This window comes from Mustela nivalis (assembly GCF_964662115.1).
Source record: "Mustela nivalis genome assembly, chromosome: 18".
Classification (NCBI taxonomy): domain Eukaryota; kingdom Metazoa; phylum Chordata; class Mammalia; order Carnivora; family Mustelidae; genus Mustela; species Mustela nivalis.
Genome location: NC_139037.1, coordinates 60366155 through 60387237, shown reverse-complemented (window position 1 = coordinate 60387237; position 21083 = coordinate 60366155).

The following is a 21083-nucleotide window of genomic DNA, read 5'->3' as shown; positions in this document are numbered from 1 at the left end:
TGCAGAGTTTTTCAGCTTGGCACGAACCGCATTTCGCTGCTGCTTCCTCAGAAAGCCTTTGGGAGTTCGCTCTGTAGCGACAGGGAAGAAGAGCCGCGAGAGAGTTGCTGCCTCTTGGGACTTGCTTTCCTGGGCTACAAGGTCACGCCGGGGGTTCACCTTGCTATGCCGAACTAAGTAGACACAGTCACAACCCTGCAGCAGCGTGTGTGTCTTAGCATGGCACTCTATGCCTATTTCCATCTCCTGGGGTACGTATGGCTTTGCCTTTTGCTTGGCGCTCAGGCAGATTCGGGGTCTAGGCCAGTGCCTTCACCACAGGAGAGAGGAGGCGACATGATCACTGCACACGGCCCGTGCACTGGATGGGGAACTGTGAAGGTCTGTCTCCACTCTTTCCCCGGCACACCCCCTGCGACCCACATGGCTGCCACATCTTGGTGTAAGAGGGCATCTGACTGCCCGTTTCTCCGTGGGGTTGTTTCAGTGAGTTCCGGGTATGGCACCTGGTGGCAAGCCCAAGTCTGCCCTTGGGACAGGTGGCCAAGGAGATGCTCTCCCCTTGGGACCAGAGGCACTGGACAGGCCTGGCTTCTGCCCAGACTCCTTCCTCAGAGTGGTTCACGTGCCCCTGCCATAGTCGTCCCCTCATGTCTCCTTAGCAGCCGGGGTTCCATTGCTCCGCACATGGAGCGGGTGACACTTGTCTTGCCACCGGCCTGCTGTTCGTGCCACGGCAGGCTATCCTGCTTCCCGAGCGTTTCCTGACCCCAAGGCCAAGGCTCCTTCTCTTCTCTGGGGGCGGCGTGCTGAGCCTTCCCCACACTTGGCTTCTCTCTCAGGCAGAGGGGATGCTATGGCAAAGGGTATTTCGCTCCATGCGAGTATCTTCCACCGAGCTCCGGAGACTAGCTCAGGCAAGCAGTAGCAGCATCCCACAGCCCAACCCTGATTTCCCAAAGAACGCAGTGCTTTCCCAGGGGAGATGCCCAGGCAATGAGGCTTTCGCTCTATGCGGGTTTCTCCCACAGGAGACTGGGCTCAGGCAAGCAGCAGCAGCCCGCAGAACATTTCTCAGCGAATATTGTGCTTTCGCAGAGGCTTTGGCTTGGAGCGAACAGCACTTCGCTGCTGCTTCCTCAGCAAGCCTTCAGTTGAGTCAGGGAAGAAGAGCTGTGGGAGAGCTGGTGCCTCTTGGGCCTTGCTTTCCCGAGCTCCATGTTAGCGTCCTGCGTTCACCCTGCCAGGCCTAACTAAGCAGGCACAGCCACAACGCTGCAGGAGCGTGCGTAGCCTAGGATGGCACTCTATGCACACTACCAGCTCCCAGTGTAGGCATCGCTTGGCCTTTTACTCTGGCGCTCAGGCGGACTCGCGGACTAGGCCAGTGCTTTCCCCACAGGAAAGGAGAGCTGACAGGATCCCTGCACACCGCCCATGCACTGAATAGGGAGCTTTGGGGACTGTCCCCATTCCTTCCTCTTAAACCCCGTGCCTCCTCCAAGCTTCCACATCCTGCAGGAAGACGGCATCTGACTCCCCATTATTTCAGGGAGCTGTTTCTGCGAGTTTAGGGTATGCGCCTGGTGGCTAGTGCATGTCTGCCCCAGGGACAGGTGGCCAAGGAGCTGCTGTCTCCTTAAGCCCAGAGGCTCAGGACAGGCATGCTCTCTGCCCAGACTGCTTCCTAAGAGAGGACCACGCGACCTGCCCACCTCATCCCCTCCTGTCTCCTTAGCAGGCCAGGCTTCCGTCTCTGCACAGGGAGCCGGTGACACTTGTATTGCCACCGGCCGCTGTGCCTGCCAGGGCCGGCTCTCCTGCTTGGTAACCTTTTCCAGACCAGAAGACAAACGGCTCCTGCTCTTCTCCCCGGGCAGCGTGCTGCACTTTCCACAGACATGCTCCTGGGGAGCGCAGTGAAAAACCTATCCCTTTCCTTAAGGCTCTATCCACAGGAGCAACCGCGCTTCTCTCTCAGGCAGAGGCATGCCCAGGCAAAGAGGTTTTCGCTCCATGCGGTTTTGTCACACCGTTCTGTGGAGACCAGGTCAGCCAAACAGGAGCATACCACAGACCCGACTCTGATTTCCCAAAGAATGCTGTGCTTTCCTAGGGGGGTTGCCAGGGCTAAGAGGCTTTCGCTCTATGCGGGTTTCTCCCATCCTGCTACGAATACTAGGCTAAGGCAAGTAGCAACAGCAGACCACAGAACCGACTCTGATTTCCCAGCGACTGCTATGCTTTCCCAGAGGTTTTCAGCTTGGCAAGAACCGCACTTCGCTGCTGCTTCCTCACAAAGGCTTTGGGTGTTCACTCTGTCGCGGCAGGGTAGAATAGACGCCGGAGAGCTGGTGCCTCTTGGGTCTTGCTTTCCCGGGCTTTAAGTTCACGCCGGGGGTTCACCTTGCTATGCCGAAGTAAGTAGACACAGTCACAACCCTGCAGCAGCGTGTGTGTCCTAGCATGGCACTCTATGCTTATTACCATCCTGGGGTACTTAAGGCTTTGCCTTTTGCTCTGGCGCTCAAGCAGACTCGGGCCAGTGCCTTCACCACAGGAGAGAGGAGGCGACAGGATCACTGCACATGGCCCGAGCACTGGATGGGGAACTGTGTGGTTCTGTCTCCACTCTTTCCCCGGCACAGCCCCTGCCACCCTCATCGCTGCCACGTCTTGGTGGAAGACTGCATCTGACTGCCTGTTTCTCCATGGGTTTGTTTCTAAGCGTTCCGGGTATATCACCTGGTGGCAAGCCCAGGACTGCCCTTGGGACAGGTGGCCACGGAGATGCTGTCCCCTTGGGACCAGGTGCACTGGACAGGCCTGGCTTCTGCCCAGACTCCTTGCTCAGAGTGGTTCACGAACCTCTGCTCTAGTCGTCCCCTCATGTCTCCTTAGCAGCCGGGGTTCCATCGCTCCGCACATGGAGCGGGTGACACTTGTCTTGCCACCGGCCTGCTGTTCGTGCCACGGCAGGCTATCCTGCTTCCCGAGCGTCTCCTGACCCCAAGGCCAACGGCTCCTTCTCTTCTCCGGGGGCGGAGTGCTGCGCCTTCCCCACACTTGGCTTCTCTCTCAGGCAGAGGGGATGCTAGGGCAAACGGTATTTCGATCCATGCGGGTATCTTCCACCGAGCTGCGGAGACTAGCTCAGGCAAGCAACAGCAGCATCCCAAACCCAACTCTCATTTCCCATGGAATGCTGTGCTTCCCCAGGGGAGATGCCCAGGAAAAGAGGCTTTCGCTGTATGCGGGTTTCTCCCACCGCGAGACTGGGCTCTGGCAAGCAGCAGCAGCCTGCAGAACATTTCGCAGAGTCTTTAGCTTGGATCGAACAGCACTTCACTGCTGTTTCCTAGTAAGGCTACCGTCGCGTCAGGGAAGAAGAGCAGTGGGAGAGCTGCTGCCTATTGGGCCTTGCTTTCCAGGGCTCCATGTTCGCGTCCTGCGTTCACCCTGCCAGGCCGAACTAAGCAGACACAGCCACCACCCTGCTGTAGCGTGCGTAGCCTTGGATGGCACTCTATGCACACCGGCATCTCCCAGTGTAGGCAGCGCTTGGCCTTTTACTCTGGCGCTCAGGCGGACTCGCGGACTAGGCCAGTGCTTTCCCCACAGGAAAGGAAAGGTGACAGGATCCCAGCACACCGCCCGTGCACTTAATAGGGAGCATTGGGGGACTGTCCCCACTCCTTCCCCTTAAGCCCCGTGCCTCCTCCAAGCTTCCACATCCTGGAGGAAGTCGGCATCTGACTCTCCGTTATTTCAGGGAGCTGTTTCTGCGAGTCAGTGTAGGCGCCTGGTGGCTAGGGCATGTCTGCCCTAGGGACAGGTGACCAAGTAGCTGCAATCTCCTTAAGCCCAGACGCTCAGGATAGGCATGCTCTCTGCCCAGACTCCTTCCTAAGAGAGGACCACGCGCCCTGCCCACCTCATCCCCTCCTGTCTCCTTAGCTGGCCAGACTTCCTTCTCTGCACAGGGAGCTAGTGACACTTGTATTGTCACCGGCCGCTGTGCCTGCCTGGGAAGGCTCTCCTGCTTAGCAACCTTTTCCAGACCAGAAGGCCAAGGGCTCCTGCTCTTCTCACTGGGCAGCTTGCTGCACCTTTCACAGACATGCTCCTGGGGAGCGCCGTGAAAGACATGTCCCTTTCCTTAAGGCTCTTTCCACAGGCGCAAGCTCGCTTCTCTCTCAGGCAGAGAGATGCACAGGCAAAGAAGATTTCGTTCCATGCGGGTTTATTACACCGTGCTGAGGAGACCAGCTCAGGCAACAGGAGAATCTCTCAGACCCGAATCTGGTTTCGCAAAGAATGCTATGCTTTCCCAGAGGGGATGCCAGGGCAAAGAGGATTTCGCTCTATGCCGTATGCTCCCATAGTGCTGCGAATACTAGGCTAAGGCAAGCAACAAAAGCAGCCCACAGAACCGACTCTGATTTCCCAGCGACTATTATGCTTTTGCAGAGTTTTTCAGCTTGGCACGAACCGCATTTCGCTGCTGCTTCCTCAGAAAGCCTTTGGGAGTTCGCTCTGTAGCGACAGGGAAGAAGAGCCGCGAGAGAGTTGCTGCCTCTTGGAACTTGCTTTCCTGGGCTACAAGGTCACGCTGGGGGTTCACCTTGCTATGCCGAACTAAGTAGACACAGTCACAACCCTGCAGCAGCGTGTGTGTCTTAGCATGGCACTCTATGCCTATTTCCATCTCCTGGGGTACGTAAGGCTTTGCCTTTTGCTTGGCGCTCAGGCAGATTCGGGGTCTAGGCCAGTGCCTTCACCACAGGAGAGAGGAGGCGACATGATCACTGCACACGGCCCGTGCACTGGATGGGGAACTGTGAAGGTCTGTCTCCACTCTTTCCCCGGCACACCCCCTGCGACCCACATGGCTGCCACATCTTGGTGTAAGAGGGCATCTGACTGCCCGTTTCTCCATGGGGTTGTTTCAGTGAGTTCCGGGTATGGCACCTGGTGGCAAGCCCAAGTCTGCCCTTGGGACAGGTGGCCAAGGAGATGCTCTCCCCTTGGGACCTGAGGCACTGAACAGGCCTGGCTTCTGCCCAGACTCCTTCCTCAGAGTGGTTCACGTGCCCCTGCCATAGTCGTCCCCACATGTCTCCTTAGCAGCCGGGGTTCCATCGCTGCGCACATGGAGCGGGTGACACTTGTCTTGCCACCGGCCTGCTGTTCGTGCCACGGCAGGCTATCCTGCTTCCCGAGCGTTTCCTGACCCCAAGGCCAAGGCTCCTTCTCTTCTCTGGGGGCGGCGTGCTGAGCCTTCCCCACACTTGGCTTCTCTCTCAGGCAGAGGGGATGCTATGGCAAAGGGTATTTCGCTCCATGCGAGTATCTTCCACCAAGCTCCGGAGACTAGCTCAGGCAAGCAGTAGCAGCATCCCACAGCCCAACCCTGATTTCCCAAAGAACACAGTGCTTTCCCAGGGGAGATGCCCAGGCAATGAGGCTGTCGCTCTAAGTGGGTTTCTCCCACACGAGACTGGGCTCAGGCAAGCAGCAGCAGCCCGCAGAATATTGTGCTTTCGCAGAGGCCTTGGCTTGGAGCGAACAGCACTTCGGTGCTGCTTCCTCAGCAAGCCTTCAGTTGAGTCAGGGAAGAAGAACTGTGGGAGAGCTGCTGCCTATTGGGCCTTGCTTTACAGGGCTCCATGTTCGCGTCCTGTTTCACCCTGCCAGGCCGAACTAAGCAGACACAGCCACCACCCTGCTGTAGCGTGCGTAGCCTTGGATGGCACTCTATGCACACCAGCATCTCCCAGTGTAGGCATCGCTTGGCCTTTTACTCTGGCGCTCAGGCGGACTCGCGGACTAGGCCAGTGCTTTCCCCCCAGGAAAGGAAAGCTGACAGGATCCCAGCACACCGCCCGTGCACTTAATAGGGAGCATTGGGGGACTGTCCCCACTCCTTCCCCTTAAGCCCCGTGCCTCCTCCAAGCTTCCACATCCTGGAGGAAGTCGGCATCTGACTCTCCGTTATTTCAGGGAGCTGTTTCTGTGAGTTCAGTGTAGGCGCCTGGTGGCTAGGGCATGTCTGCCCCAGGGACAGGTGGCCAAGGAGCTGCTGTCTCCTTAAGCCCAGAGGCTCAGGACAGGCATGCTCTCTGCCCAGACTCCTTCCTAAGAGAGGACCACGCGCCCTGCCCACCTCATCCCCTCCTGTCTCCTTAGCTGGCCAGACTTCCTTGTCTGCACAGGGAGCTAGTGACACTTGTATTGTCACCGGCCGCTGTGCCTGCCTGGGAAGGCTCTCCTGCTTAGCAACCTTTTCCAGACCAGAAGGCCAAGGGCTCCTGCTCTTCTCACTGGGCAGCTTGCTGCACCTTTCACAGACATGCTCCTGGGGAGCGCCGTGAAAGAGATGTCCCTTTCCTTAAGGCTCTTTCCACAGGCGCACGCTCGCTTCTCACTCAGGCAGAGAGATGCACAGGCAAAGAAGATTTCGTTCCATGCGGGTTTATTACACCGTGCTGAGGAGACCAGCTCAGGCAACAGGAGAATCTCTCAGACCCGAATCTGGTTTCGCAAAGAATGCTATGCTTTCCCAGAGGGGATGCCAGGGCAAAGAGGATTTCGCTCTATGCCGTATGCTCCCATAGTGCTGCGAATACTAGGCTAAGGCAAGCAACAAAAGCAGCCCACAGAACCGACTCTGATTTCCCAGCGACTATTATGATTTTGCAGAGTTTTTCAGCTTGGCACGAACCGCATTTCGCTGCTGCTCCCTCAGAAAGCCTTTGGGAGTTCGCTCTGTAGCGACAGGGAAGAAGAGCCGCGAGAGAGTTGCTGCCTCTTGGGACTTGCTTTCCTGGGCTACAAGGTCACGCCGGGGGTTCACCTTGCTATGCCGAACTAAGTAGACACAGTCACAACCCTGCAGCAGCGTGTGTGTCTTAGCATGGCACTCTATGCCTATTTCCATCTCCTGGGGTACGTAAGGCTTTGCCTTTTGCTTGGCGCTCAGGCAGATTCGGGGTCTAGGCCAGTGCCTTCACCACAGGAGAGAGGAGGCGACATGATCACTGCACACGGCCCGTGCACTGGATGGGGAACTGTGAAGGTCTGTCTCCACTCTTTCCCCGGCACACCCCCTGCGACCCACATGGCTGCCACATCTTGGTGTAAGAGGGCATCTGACTGCCCGTTTCTCCGTGGGGTTGTTTCAGTGAGTTCCGGGTATGGCACCTGGTGGCAAGCCCAAGTCTGCCCTTGGGACAGGTGGCCAAGGAGATGCTCTCCCCTTGGGACCAGAGGCACTGGACAGGCCTGGCTTCTGCCCAGACTCCTTCCTCAGAGTGGTTCACGTGCCCCTGCCATAGTCGTCCCCTCATGTCTCCTTAGCAGCCGGGGTTCCATCGCTCCGCACATGGAGCGGGTGACACTTCTCTTGCCACCGGCCTGCTGTTCGTGCCACGGCAGGCTATCCTGCTTCCCGAGCGTTTCCTGACCCCAAGGCCAAGGCTCCTTCACTTCTCTGGGGGCGGCGTGCTGAGCCTTCCCCACACTTGGCTTCTCTCTCAGGCAGAGGGGATGCTATGGCAAAGGGTATTTCGCTCCATGCGAGTATCTTCCACCGAGCTCCGGAGACTAGCTCAGGCAAGCAGTAGCAGCATCCCACAGCCCAACCCTGATTTCCCAAAGAACGCAGTGCTTTCCCAGGGGAGATGCCCAGGCAATGAGGCTTTCGCTCTATGCGGGTTTCTCCCACACGAGACTGGGCTCAGGCAGGCAGCAGCAGCCCGCAGAACATTTCTCAGCGAATATTGTGCTTTCGCAGAGGCTTTGGCTTGGAGCGAACAGCACTTCGCTGCTGCTTCCTCAGCAAGCCTTCAGTTGAGTCAGGGAAGAAGAGCTGTGGGAGAGCTGGTGCCTCTTGGGCCTTGCTTTCCCGGGCTCCATGTTCGCGTCCTGCGTTCACCCTGCCAGGCCTAAATAAGCAGGCACAGCCACAACGCTGCAGGAGTGTGCGTATCCTAGGATGGCACTCTATGGACACTACCAGCTCCCAGTGTAGGCATCGCTTGGCCTTTTACTCTGGCGCTCAGGCGGACTCGCGGACTAGGCCAGTGCTTTCCCCACAAGAAAGGAGAGCTGACAGGATCCCTGCACACCGCCCATGCACTGAATAGGGAGCTTTGGGGACTGTCCCCACTCCTTCCTCTTAAACCCCGTGCCTCCTCCAAGCTTCCACATCCTGCAGGAAGACGGCATCTGACTCCCCATTATTTCAGGGAGCTGTTTCTGCGAGTTTAGGGTATGCGCCTGGTTGCTAGTGCATGTCTGCCCCAGGGACAGGTGGCCAAGGAGCTGCTGTCTCCTTAAGCCCAGAGGCTCAGGACAGGCATGCTCTCTGCGCAGACTGCTTCCTAAGAGAGGACCACGCGCCCTGCCCACCTCATCCCCTCCTGTCTCCTTAGCAGGCCAGGCTTCCGTCTCTGCACAGGGAGCCGGTGACACTTGTATTGCCATCGGCCGCTGTGCCTGCCAGGGCCGGCTCTCCTGCTTGGTAACCTTTTCCAGACCAGAAGACAAACGGCTCCTGCTCTTCTCCCCGGGCAGCGTGCTGCACTTTCCACAGACATGCTCCTGGGGAGCGCAGTGAAAAACCTATCCCTTTCCTTAAGGCTCTATCCACAGGCGCAACCGCGCTTCTCTCTCAGGCAGAGGCATGCCCAGGCAAAGAGGTTTTCGCTCCATGCGGTTTTGTCACACCGTTCTGTGGAGACCAGGTCAGCCAAACAGGAGCATACCACAGACCCGACTCTGATTTCCCAAAGAATGCTGTGCTTTCCCAGGGGGGTTGCCAGGGCAAAGAGGCTTTTGCTCTATGCGGGTTTCTCCCATCCTGCTACGAATACTAGGCTAAGGCAAGTAGCAACAGCAGACCACAGAACCGACTCTGATTTCCCAGCGACTGCTATGCTTTCACAGAGGTTTTCAGCTTGGCAAGAACCGCACTTCGCTGCTGCTTCCTCACAAAGGCTTTGGGTGTTCACTCTGTCGCGGCAGGGTAGAATAGACGCCGGAGAGCTGGTGCCTCTTGGGTCTTGCTTTCCCGGGCTTTAAGTTCACGCCGGGGGTTCACCTTGCTATGCCGAAGTAAGTAGACACAGTCACAACCCTGCAGCAGCGTGTGTGTCCTAGCATGGCACACTATGCTTATTACCATCCTGGGGTACTTAAGGCTTTGCCTTTTGCTCTGGCGCTCAAGCAGCCTCGGGCCTGTGCCTTCACCACAGGAGAGAGGAGGCGACAGGATCACTGCACACGGCCCGAGCACTGGATGGGGAACTGTGTGGTTCTGTCTCCACTCTTTCCCCGGCACAGCCCCTGCCACCCTCATCGCTGCCACGTCTTGGTGGAAGACTGCATCTGACTGCCTGTTTCTCCATGGGTTTGTTTCTAAGCGTTCCGGGTATATCACCTGGTGGCAAGCCCAGGACTGCCCTTGGGACAGGTGGCCACGGAGATGCTGTCCCCTTGGGACCAGAGGCACTGGACAGGCCTGGCTTCTGCCCAGACTCCTTGCTCAGAGTGGTTCACGAACCTCTGCTCTAGTCGTCCCCTCATGTCTCCTTAGCAGCCGGGGTTCCATCGCTCCGCACATGGAGCGGGTGACACTTGTCTTGCCACCGGCCTGCTGTTCGTGCCACGGCAGGCTATCCTGCTTCCCGAGCGTTTCCTGACCCCAAGGCCAACGGCTCCTTCTCTTCTCCGGGGGCGGAGTGCTGCGCCTTCCCCACACTTGGCTTCTCTCTCAGGCAGAGGGGATGCTAGGGAAAAGGGTATTTCGATCCATGCGGGTATCTTCCACCGAGCTGCGGAGACTAGCTCAGGCAAGCAACAGCAGCATCCCAAACCCAACTCTCCTTTCCCATGGAATGCTGTGCTTCCCCAGGGGAGATGCCCAGGAAAAGAGGCTTTCGCTGTATGCGGGTTTCTCCCACCGCGAGACTGGGCTCTGGCAAGCAGCAGCAGCCTGCAGAACATTTCGCAGAGTCTTTAGCTTGGATCGAACAGCACTTCACTGCTGTTTCCCTGTAAGGCTACCGTCGCGTCAGGGAAGAAGAGCAGTGGGAGAGCTGCTGCCTATTGGGCCTTGCTTTCCAGGGCTCCATGTTCGCGTCCTGCGTTCACCCTGCCAGGCCGAACTAAGCAGACACAGCCACCACCCTGCTGTAGCGTGCGTAGCCTTGGATGGCACTCTATGCACACCGGCATCTCCCAGTGTAGGCAGCGCTTGGCCTTTTACTCTGGCGCTCAGGCGGACTCGCGGACTAGGCCAGTGCTTTCCCCACAGGAAAGGAAAGGTGACAGGATCCCAGCACACCGCCCGTGCACTTAATAGGGAGCATTGGGGGACTGTCCCCACTCCTTCCCCTTAAACCCCGTGCCTCCTCCAAGCTTCCACATCCTGGAGGAAGTCGGCATCTGACTCTCCGTTATTTCAGGGAGCCGTTTCTGCGAGTTCAGTGTAGGCGCCTGGTGGCTAGGGCATGTCTGCCCCAGGGACAGGTGGCCAAGGAGCTGCTGTCTCCTTAAGCCCAGAGGCTCAGGACAGGCATGCTCTCTGCCCAGACTCCTTCCTAAGAGAGGACCACGCGCCCTGCCCACCTCATCCCCTCCTGTCTCCTTAGCTGGCCAGACTTCCTTCTCTGCACAGGGAGCTAGTGACACTTGTATTGTCACCGGCCGCTGTGCCTGCCTGGGAAGGCTCTCCTGCTTAGCAACCTTTTCCAGACCAGAAGGCCAAGGGCTCCTGCTCTTCTCACTGGGCAGCTTGCTGCACCTTTCACAGACATGCTCCTGGGGAGCGCCGTGAAAGACATGTCCCTTTCCTTAAGGATCTTTCCACAGGCGCAAGCTCGCTTCTCTCTCAGGCAGAGAGATTCACAGGCAAAGAAGATTTCGTTCCATGCGGGTTTATTACACCGTGCTGAGGAGACCAGCTCAGGCAACAGGAGAATCTCTCAGACCCGAATCTGGATTCGCAAAGAATGCTATGCTTTCCCAGAGGGGATGCCAGGGCAAAGAGGATTTCGCTCTATGCCGTATGCTCCCATAGTGCTGCGAATACTAGGCTAAGGCAAGCAACAAAAGCAGCCCACAGAACCGACTCTGATTTCCCAGCGACTATTATGCTTTTGCAGAGTTTTTCAGCTTGGCACGAACCGCATTTTGCTGCTGCTTCCTCAGAAAGCCTTTGAGAGTTCTCTCTGTGGCGACAGGGAAGAAGAGCCGCGAGAGAGTTGCTGCCTCTTGGGACTTGCTTTCCTGGGCTACAAGGTCACGCCGGGGGTTCACCTTGCTATGCCGAACTAAGTAGACACAGTCACAACCCTGCAGCAGCGTGTGTGTCTTAGCATGGCACTCTATGCCTATTTCCATCTCCTGGGGTACGTAAGGCTTTGCCTTTTGCTTGGCGCTCAGGCAGATTCGGGGTCTAGGCCAGTGCCTTCACCACAGGAGAGAGGAGGCGACATGATCACTGCACACGGCCCGTGCACTGGATGGGGAACTGTGAAGGTCTGTCTCCACTCTTTCCCCGGCACACCCCCTGCGACCCACATGGCTGCCACATCTTGGTGTAAGAGGGCATCTGACTGCCCGTTTCTCCGTGGGGTTGTTTCAGTGAGTTCCGGGTATGGCACCTGGTGGCAAGCCCAAGTCTGCCCTTGGGACAGGTGGCCAAGGAGATGCTCTCCCCTTGGGACCAGAGGCACTGGACAGGCCTGGCTTCTGCCCAGACTCCTTCCTCAGAGTGGTTCACGTGCCCCTGCCATAGTCGTCCCCTCATGTCTCCTTAGCAGCCGGGGTTCCATCGCTCCGCACATGGAGCGGGTGACACTTGTCTTGCCACCGGCCTGCTGTTCGTGCCACGGCAGGCTATCCTGCTTCCCGAGCGTTGCCTGACCCCAAGGCCAAGGCTCCTTCTCTTCTCTGGGGGCGGCGTGCTGAGCCTTCCCCACACTTGGCTTCTCTCTCAGGCAGAGGGGATGCTATGGCAAAGGGTATTTCGCTCCATGCGAGTATCTTCCACCGAGCTCCGGAGACTAGCTCAGGCAAGCAGTAGCAGCATCCCACAGCCCAACCCTGATTTCCCAAAGAACGCAGTGCTTTCCCAGGGGAGATGCCCAGGCAATGAGGCTTTCGCTCTATGCGGGTTTCTCCCACACGAGACTGGGCTCAGGCAAGCAGCAGCAGCCCGCAGAACATTTCTCAGCGAATATTGTGCTTTCGCATAGGCTTTGGCTTGGAGCGAACAGCACTTCGCTGCTGCTTCCTCAGCAAGCCTTCAGTTGAGTCAGGGAAGAAGAGCTGTGGGAGAGCTGGTGCCTCTTGGGCCTTGCTTTCCCGGGCTCCATGTTCGCGTCCTGCGTTCACCCTGCCAGGCCTAACTAAGCAGGCACAGCCACAACGCTGCAGGAGCGTGCGTAGCCTAGGATGGCACTCTATGCACACTACCAGCTCCCAGTGTAGGCATCGCTTGGCCTTTTACTCTGGCGCTCAGGCGGACTCGCGGACTAGGCCAGTGCTTTCCCCACAGGAAAGGAGAGCTGACAGGATCCCTGCACACCGCCCATGCACTGAATAGGGAGCTTTGGGGACTGTCCCCATTCCTTCCTCTTAAACCCCGTGCCTCCTCCAAGCTTCCACATCCTGCAGGAAGACGGCATCTGACTCCCCATTATTTCAGGGAGCTGTTTCTGCGAGTTTAGGGTATGCGCCTGGTGGCTAGTGCATGTCTGCCCCAGGGACAGGTGGCCAAGGAGCTGCTGTCTCCTTAAGCCCAGAGGCTCAGGACAGGCATGCTCTCTGCCCAGACTGCTTCCTAAGAGAGGACCACGCGACCTGCCCACCTCATCCCCTCCTGTCCCCTTAGCAGGCCAGGCTTCCGTCTCTGCACAGGGAGCCGGTGACACTTGTATTGCCACCGGCCGCTGTGCCTGCCAGGGCCGGCTCTCCTGCTTGGTAACCTTTTCCAGACCAGAAGACAAACGGCTCCTACTCTTCTCCCCGGGCAGCGTGCTGCACTTTCCACAGACATGCTCCTGGGGAGCGCAGTGAAAAACGTATCCCTTTCCTTAAGGCTCTATCCACAGGCGCAACCGCGCTTCTCTCTCAGGCAGAAGAAATGCCCAGGCAAAGAGGTTTTCGCTCCATGCGGTTTTGTCACACCGTTCTGTGGAGACCAGGTCAGCCAAACAGGAGCATACCACAGACCCGACTCTGATTTCCCAAAGAATGCTGTGCTTTCCCAGGGATTTGCCAGGGCAAAGAGGCTTTCGCTCTATGCGGGTTTCTCCCATCCTGCTACGAATACTAGGCTAAGGCAAGTAGCAACAGCAGACCACAGAACCGACGCTGATATCCCAGCGACTGCTATGCTTTCGCAGAGGTTTTCAGCTTGGCAAGAACTGCACTTCGCTGCTGCTTCCTCACAAAGTTTTTGGGTGTTCACTCTGTCGCGGCAGGGTAGAATAGACGCCAGAGAGCTGGTGCCTCTTGGGTCTTGCTTTCCCGGGCTTTAAGTTCACGCCGGGGGTTCACCTTGCTATGCCGAAGTAAGTAGACACAGTCACAACCCTGCAGCAGCGTGTGTGTCCTAGCATGGCACTCTATGCTTATTACCATCCTGGGGTACTTAAGGCTTTGCCTTTTGCTCTGGCGCTCAAGCAGACTCGGGCCAGTGCCTTCACCACAGGAGAGAGGAGGCGACAGGATCACTGCACACGGCCCGAGCACTGGATGGGGAACTGTGTGGTTCTGTCTCCACTCTTTCCCCGGCACAGCCCCTGCCACCCTCATCGCTGCCACATCTTGGAGGAAGACTGCATCTGACTGCCTGTTTCTCCATGGGTTTGTTTCTAAGCGTTCCGGGTATATCACCTGGTGGCAAGCCCAGGACTGCCCTTGGGACAGGTGGCCACGGAGATGCTGTCCCCTTGGGACCAGAGGCACCGGACAGGCCTGGCTTCTGCCCAGACTCCTTGCTCAGAGTGGTTCACGAACCTCTGCTCTAGTCGTCCCCTCATGTCTCCTTAGCAGCCGGGGTTCCATCGCTCCGCACATGGAGCGGGTGACACTTGTCTTGCCACCGGCCTGCTGTTCGTGCCACGGCAGGCTATCCTGCTTCCCGAGCGTTTCCTGACCCCAAGGCCAACGGCTCCTTCTCTTCTCCGGGGGCGGAGTGCTGCGCCTTCCCCACACTTGGCTTCTCTCTCAGGCAGAGGTGATGCTAGGGAAAAGGGTATTTCGATCCATGCGGGTATCTTCCACCGAGCTGCGGAGACTAGCTCAGGCAAGCAACAGCAGCATCCCAAACCCAACTCTCATTTCCCATGGAATGCTGTGCTTCCCCAGGGGAGATGCCCAGGAAAAGAGGCTTTCGCTGTATGCGGGTTTCTCCCACCGCGAGACTGGGCTCTGGCAAGCAGCAGCAGCCTGCAGAACATTTCGCAGAGTCTTTAGCTTGGATCGAACAGCACTTCACTGCTGTTTCCTAGTAAGGCTACCGTCGCGTCAGGGAAGAAGAGCTGTGGGAGTGCTGCTGCCTATTGGGCCTTGCTTTCCAGGGCTCCATGTTCGCGTCCTGCGTTCACCCTGCCAGGCCGAACTAAGCAGACACAGCCACCACCCTGCTGTAGCGTGCGTAGCCTTGGATGGCACTCTATGCACACGAGCATCTCACAGTGTAGGCATCGCTTGGCCTTTTACTCTGGCACTCAGACGGACTCGCGGACTAGGCCAGTGCTTTCCCCACAGGAAAGGAAAGGTGACAGGATCCCAGCACACCGCCCGTGCACTTAATAGGGAGCATTGGGGGACTGTCCCCACTCCTTCCCCTTAAACCCCGTGCCTCCTCCAAGCTTCCACATCCTGGAGGAAGTCGGCATCTGACTCTCCGTTATTTCAGGGAGCTGTTTCTGCGAGTTCAGTGTAGGCGCCTGGTGGCTAGGGCATGTCTGCCCCAGGGACAGGTGGCCAAGGAGCTGCTGTCTTCTTAAGCCCAGAGGCTCAGGTCAGGCATGCTCTCTGCCCAGACTCCTTCCTAAGAGAGGACCACACGCCCTGCCCACCTCATCCCCTCCTGTCTCCTTAGCTGGCCAGACTTCCTTCTCTGCACAGGGAGCTAGTGACACTTGTATTGTCACCGGCCGCTGTGCCTGCCTGGGAAGGCTCTCCTGCTTAGCAACCTTTTCCAGACCAGAAGGCCAAGGGCTCCTGCTCTTCTCACTGGGCAGCTTGCTGCACCTTTCACAGACATGCTCCTGGGGAGCGCCGTGAAAGACATGTCCCTTTCCTTAAGGCTCTTTCCACAGGCGCACGCTCGCTTCTCTCTCAGGCAGAGAGATGCACAGGCAAAGAAGATTTCGTTCCATGCGGGTTTATTACACCGTGCTGAGGAGACCAGCTCAGGCAACAGGAGAATCTCTCAGACCCGAATCTGGTTTCGCAAAGAATGCTATGCTTTCCCAGAGGGGATGCCAGGGCAAAGAGGATTTCGCTCTATGCCGTATGCTCCCATAGTGCTGCGAATACTAGGCTAAGGCAAGCAACAAAAGCAGCCCACAGAACCGACTCTGATTTCCCAGCGACTATTATGCTTTTGCAGAGTTTTTCAGCTTGGCACGAACCGCATTTCGCTGCTGCTTCCTCAGAAAGCCTTTGGGAGTTCGCTCTGTGGCGACAGGGAAGAAGAGCCGCGAGAGAGTTGCTGCCTCTTGGGACTTGCTTTCCTGGGCTACAAGGTCACGCCGGGGGTTCACCTTGCTATGCCGAACTAAGTAGACACAGTCACAACCCTGCAGCAGCGTGTGTGTCTTAGCATGGCACTCTATGCCTATTTCCATCTCCTGGGGTACGTAAGGCTTTGCCTTTTGCTTGGCGCTCAGGCAGATTCGGGGTCTAGGCCAGTGCCTTCACCACAGGAGAGAGGAGGCGACATGATCACTGCACACGGCCCGTGCACTGGATGGGGAACTGTGAAGGTCTGTCTCCACTCTTTCCCCGGCACACCCCCTGCGACCCACATGGCTGCCACATCTTGGTGTAAGAGGGCATCTGACTGCCCGTTTCTCCGTGGGGTTGTTTCAGTGAGTTCCGGGTATGGCACCTGGTGGCAAGCCCAAGTCTGCCCTTGGGACAGGTGGCCAAGGAGATGCTCTCCCCTTGGGACCAGAGGCACTGGACAGGCCTGGCTTCTGCCCAGACTCCTTCCTCAGAGTGGTTCACGTGCCCCTGCCATAGTCGTCCCCTCATGTCTCCTTAGCAGCCGGGGTTCCATCGCTCCGCACATGGAGCGGGTGACACTTGTCTTGCCACCGGCCTGCTGTTCGTGCCACGGCAGGCTATCCTGCTTCCCGAGCGTTTCCTGACCCCAAGGCCAAGGCTCCTTCTCTTCTCTGGGGGCGGCGTGCTGAGCCTTCCCCACACTTGGCTTCTCTCTCAGGCAGAGGGGATGCTATGGCAAAGGGTATTTCGCTCCATGCGAGTATCTTCCACCGAGCTCCGGAGACTAGCTCAGGCAAGCAGTAGCAGCATCCCACAGCCCAACCCTGATTTCCCAAAGAACGCAGTGCTTTCCCAGGGGAGATGCCCAGGCAATGAGGCTTTCGCTCTATGCGGGTTTCTCCCACACGAGACTGGGCTCAGGCAAGCAGCAGCAGCCCGCAGAACATTTCTCAGCGAATATTGTGCTTTCGCATAGGCTTTGGCTTGGAGCGAACAGCACTTCGCTGCTGCTTCCTCAGCAAGCCTTCAGTTGAGTCAGGGAAGAAGAGCTGTGGGAGAGCTGGTGCCTCTTGGGCCTTGCTTTCCCGGGCTCCATGTTCGCGTCCTGCGTTCACCCTGCCAGGCCTAACTAAGCAGGCACAGCCACAACGCTGCAGGAGCGTGCGTAGCCTAGGATGGCACTCTATGCACACTACCAGCTCCCAGTGTAGGCATCGCTTGGCCTTTTACTCTGGCGCTCAGGCGGACTCGCGGACTAGGCCAGTGCTTTCCCCACAGTAAAAGAGAGCTGACAGGATCCCTGCACACCGCCCATGCACTGAATAGAGAGCTTTGGGGACTGTCCCCATTCCTTCCTCTTAAACCCCGTGCCTCATCCAAGCTTCCACATCCTGCAGGAAGACGGCATCTGACTCCCCATTATTTCAGGGAGCTGTTTCTGCGAGTTTAGGGTATGCGCCTGGTGGCTAGTGCATGTCTGCCCCAGGGACAGGTGGCCAAGGAGCTGCTGTCTCCTTAAGCCCAGAGGCTCAGGACAGGCATGCTCTCTGCCCAGACTGCTTCCTAAGAGAGGACCACGCGACCTGCCCACCTCATCCCCTCCTGTCCCCTTAGCAGGCCAGGCTTCCGTCTCTGCACAGGGAGCCGGTGACACTTGTATTGCCACCGGCCGCTGTGCCTGCCAGGGCCGGCTCTCCTGCTTGGTAACCTTTTCCAGACCAGAAGACAAACGGCTCCTACTCTTCTCCCCGGGCAGCGTGCTGCACTTTCCACAGACATGCTCCTGGGGAGCGCAGTGAAAAACGTATCCCTTTCCTTAAGGCTCTATCCACAGGCGCAACCGCGCTTCTCTCTCAGGCAGAGGCATGCCCAGGCAAAGAGGTTTTCGCTCCATGCGGTTTTGTCACACCGTTCTGTGGAGACCAGGTCAGCCAAACAGGAGCATACCACAGACCCGACTCTGATTTCCCAAAGAATGCTGTGCTTTCCCAGGGGGGTTGCCAGGGCAAAGAGGCTTTCGCTCTATGCGGGTTTCTCCCATCCTGCTACGAATACTAGGCTAAGGCAAGTAGCAACAGCAGACCACAGAACCGACGCTGATTTCCCAGCGACTGCTATGCTTTCGCAGAGGTTTTCAGCTTGGCAAGAACCGCACTTCGCTGCTGCTTCCTCACAAAGGCTTTGGGTGTTCACTCTGTCGCGGCAGGGTAGAATAGACGCCAGAGAGCTGGTGCCTCTTGGGTCTTGCTTTCCCGGGCTTTAAGTTCACGCCGGGGGTTCACCTTGCTATGCCGAAGTAAGTAGACACAGTCACAACCCTGCAGCAGCGTGTGTGTCCTAGCATGGCACTCTATGCTTATTACCATCCTGGGGTACTTAAGGCTTTGCCTTTTGCTCTGGCGCTCAAGCAGACTCGGGCCAGTGCCTTCACCACAGGAGAGAGGAGGCGACAGGATCACTGCACACGGCCCGAGCACTGGATGGGGAACTGTGTGGTTCTGTCTCCACTCTTTCCCCGGCACAGCCCCTGCCACCCTCATCGCTGCCACATCTTGGAGGAAGACTACATCTGACTGCCTGTTTCTCCATGGGTTTGTTTCTAAGCGTTCCGGGTATATCACCTGGTGGCAAGCCCAGGACTGCCCTTGGGACAGGTGGCCACGGAGATGCTGTCCCCTTGGGACCAGAGGCACTGGACAGGCCTGGCTTCTGCCCAGACTCCTTGCTCAGAGTGGTTCACGAACCTCTGCTCTAGTCGTCCCCTCATGTCTCCTTAGCAGCCGGGGTTCCATCGCTCCGCACATGGAGCGGGTGACACTTGTCTTGCCACCGGCCTGCTGTTCGTGCCACGGCAGGCTATCCTGCTTCCCGAGCGTTTCCTGACCCCAAGGCCAACGGCTCCTTCTCTTCTCCGGGGGTGGAGTGCTGCGCCTTCCCCACACTTGGCTTCTCTCTCAGGCAGAGGGGATGCTAGGGCAAACGGTATTTCGATCCATGCGGGTATCTTCCACCGAGCTGCGGAGACTAGCTCAGGCAAGCAACAGCAGCATCCCAAACCCAACTCTCATTTCCCATGGAATGCTGTGCTTCCCCAGGGGAGATGCCCAGGAAAAGAGGCTTTCGCTGTATGCGGGTTTCTCCCACCGCGAGACTGGGCTCTGGCAAGCAGCAGCAGCCTGCAGAACATTTCGCAGAGTCTTTAGCTTGGATCGAACAGCACTTCACTGCTGTTTCCTAGTAAGGCTACCTTCGCGTCAGGGAAGAAGAGCTGTGGGAGTGCTGCTGCCTATTGGGCCTTGCTTTCCAGGGCTCCATGTTCGCGTCCTGCGTTCACCCTGCCAGGTCGAACTAAGCAGACACAGCCACCACCCTGCTGTAGCGTGCGTAGCCTTGGATGGCACTCTATGCACACCAGCATCTCGCAGTGTAGGCATCGCTTGGCCTTTTACTCTGGCGCTCAGGCGGACTCGCGGACTAGGCCAGTGCTTTCCCCACAGGAAAGGAAAGGTGACAGGATCCCAGCACACCGCCCGTGCACTTAATAGGGAGCATTGGGGGACTGTCCCCACTCCTTCCCCTTAAACCCCGTGCCTCCTCCAAGCTTCCACATCCTGGAGGAAGTCGGCATCTGACTCTCCGTTATTTTAGGGAGCTGTTTCTGTGAGTTCAGTGTAGGCGCCTGGTGGCTAGGGCATGTCTGCCCCAGGGACAGGTGGCCAAGGAGCTGCTGTCTCCTTAAGCCCAGAGGCTCAGGACAGGCATGCTCTCTGCCCAGACTCCTTCCTAAGAGAGGACCACGCGCCCTGCCCACCTCATCCCCTCCTGTCTCCTTAGCTGGCCAGACTTCCTTGTCTGCACAGGGAGCTAGTGACACTTGTATTGTCACCGGCCGCTGTGCCTGCCTGGGAAGGCTCTCCTGCTTAGCAACCTTTTCCAGACCAGAAGGCCAAGGGCTCCTGCTCTTCTCACTGGGCAGCTTGCTGCACCTTTCACAGACATGCTCCTGGGGAGCGCCGTGAAAGACATGTCCCTTTCCTTAAGGCTTTTTCCCCAGGCGCAAGCTCGCTTCTCTCTCAGGCAGAGAGATGCACAGGCAAAGAAGATTTCGTTCCATGCGGGTTTATTACACCGTGCTGAGGAGACCAGCTCAGGCAACAGGAGAATCTCTCAGACCCGAATCTGGTTTCGCAAAGAATGCTATGCTTTCCCAGAGGGGATGCCAGGGCAAAGAGGATTTCGCTCTATGCCGTATGCTCCCATAGTGCTGCGAATACTAGGCTAAGGCAAGCAACAAAAGCAGCCCACAGAACCGACTCTGATTTCCCAGCGACTATTATGCTTTTGCAGAGTTTTTCAGCTTGGCACGAACCGCATTTCGCTGCTGCTCCCTCAGAAAGCCTTTGGGAGTTCGCTCTGTAGCGACAGGGAAGAAGAGCCGCGAGAGAGTTGCTGCCTCTTGGGACTTGCTTTCCTGGGCTACAAGGTCACGCCGGGGGTTCACCTTGCTATGCCGAACTAAGTAGACACAGTCACAACCCTGCAGCAGCGTGTGTGTCTTAGCATGGCACTCTATGCCTATTTCCATCTCCTGGGGTACGTAAGGCTTTGCCTTTTGCTTGGCGCTCAGGCAGATTCGGGGTCTAGGCCAGTGCCTTCACCACAGGAGAGAGGAGGCGACATGATCACTGCACACGGCCCGTGCACTGGATGGGGAACTGTGAAGGTCTGTCTTCACTCTTTCCCCGGCATACCCCCTGCGACCCACATGGCTGCCACATCTTGGTGTAAGAGGGCATCTGACTGCCCGTTTCTCCGTGGGGTTGTTTCAGTGAGTTCCGGGTATGGCACCTGGTGGCAAGCCCAAGTCTGCCCTTGGGACAGGTGGCCAAGGAGATGCTCTCCCCTTGGGACCAGAGGCACTGGACAGGCCTGGCTTCTGCCCAGACTCCTTCCTCAGAGTGGTTCACGTGCCCCTGCCATAGTCGTCCCCTCATGTCTCCTTAGCAGCCGGGGTTCCATCGCTCCGCACATGGAGCGGGTGACACTTCTCTTGCCACCGGCCTGCTGTTCGTGCCACGGCAGGCTATCCTGCTTCCCGAGCGTTTCCTGACCCCAAGGCCAAGGCTCCTTCACTTCTCTGGGGGCGGCGTGCTGAGCCTTCCCCACACTTGGCTTCTCTCTCAGGCAGAGGGGATGCTATGGCAAAGGGTATTTCGCTCCATGCGAGTATCTTCCACCGAGCTCCGGAGACTAGCTCAGGCAAGCAGTAGCAGCATCCCACAGCCCAACCCTGATTTCCCAAAGAACGCAGTGCTTTCCCAGGGGAGATG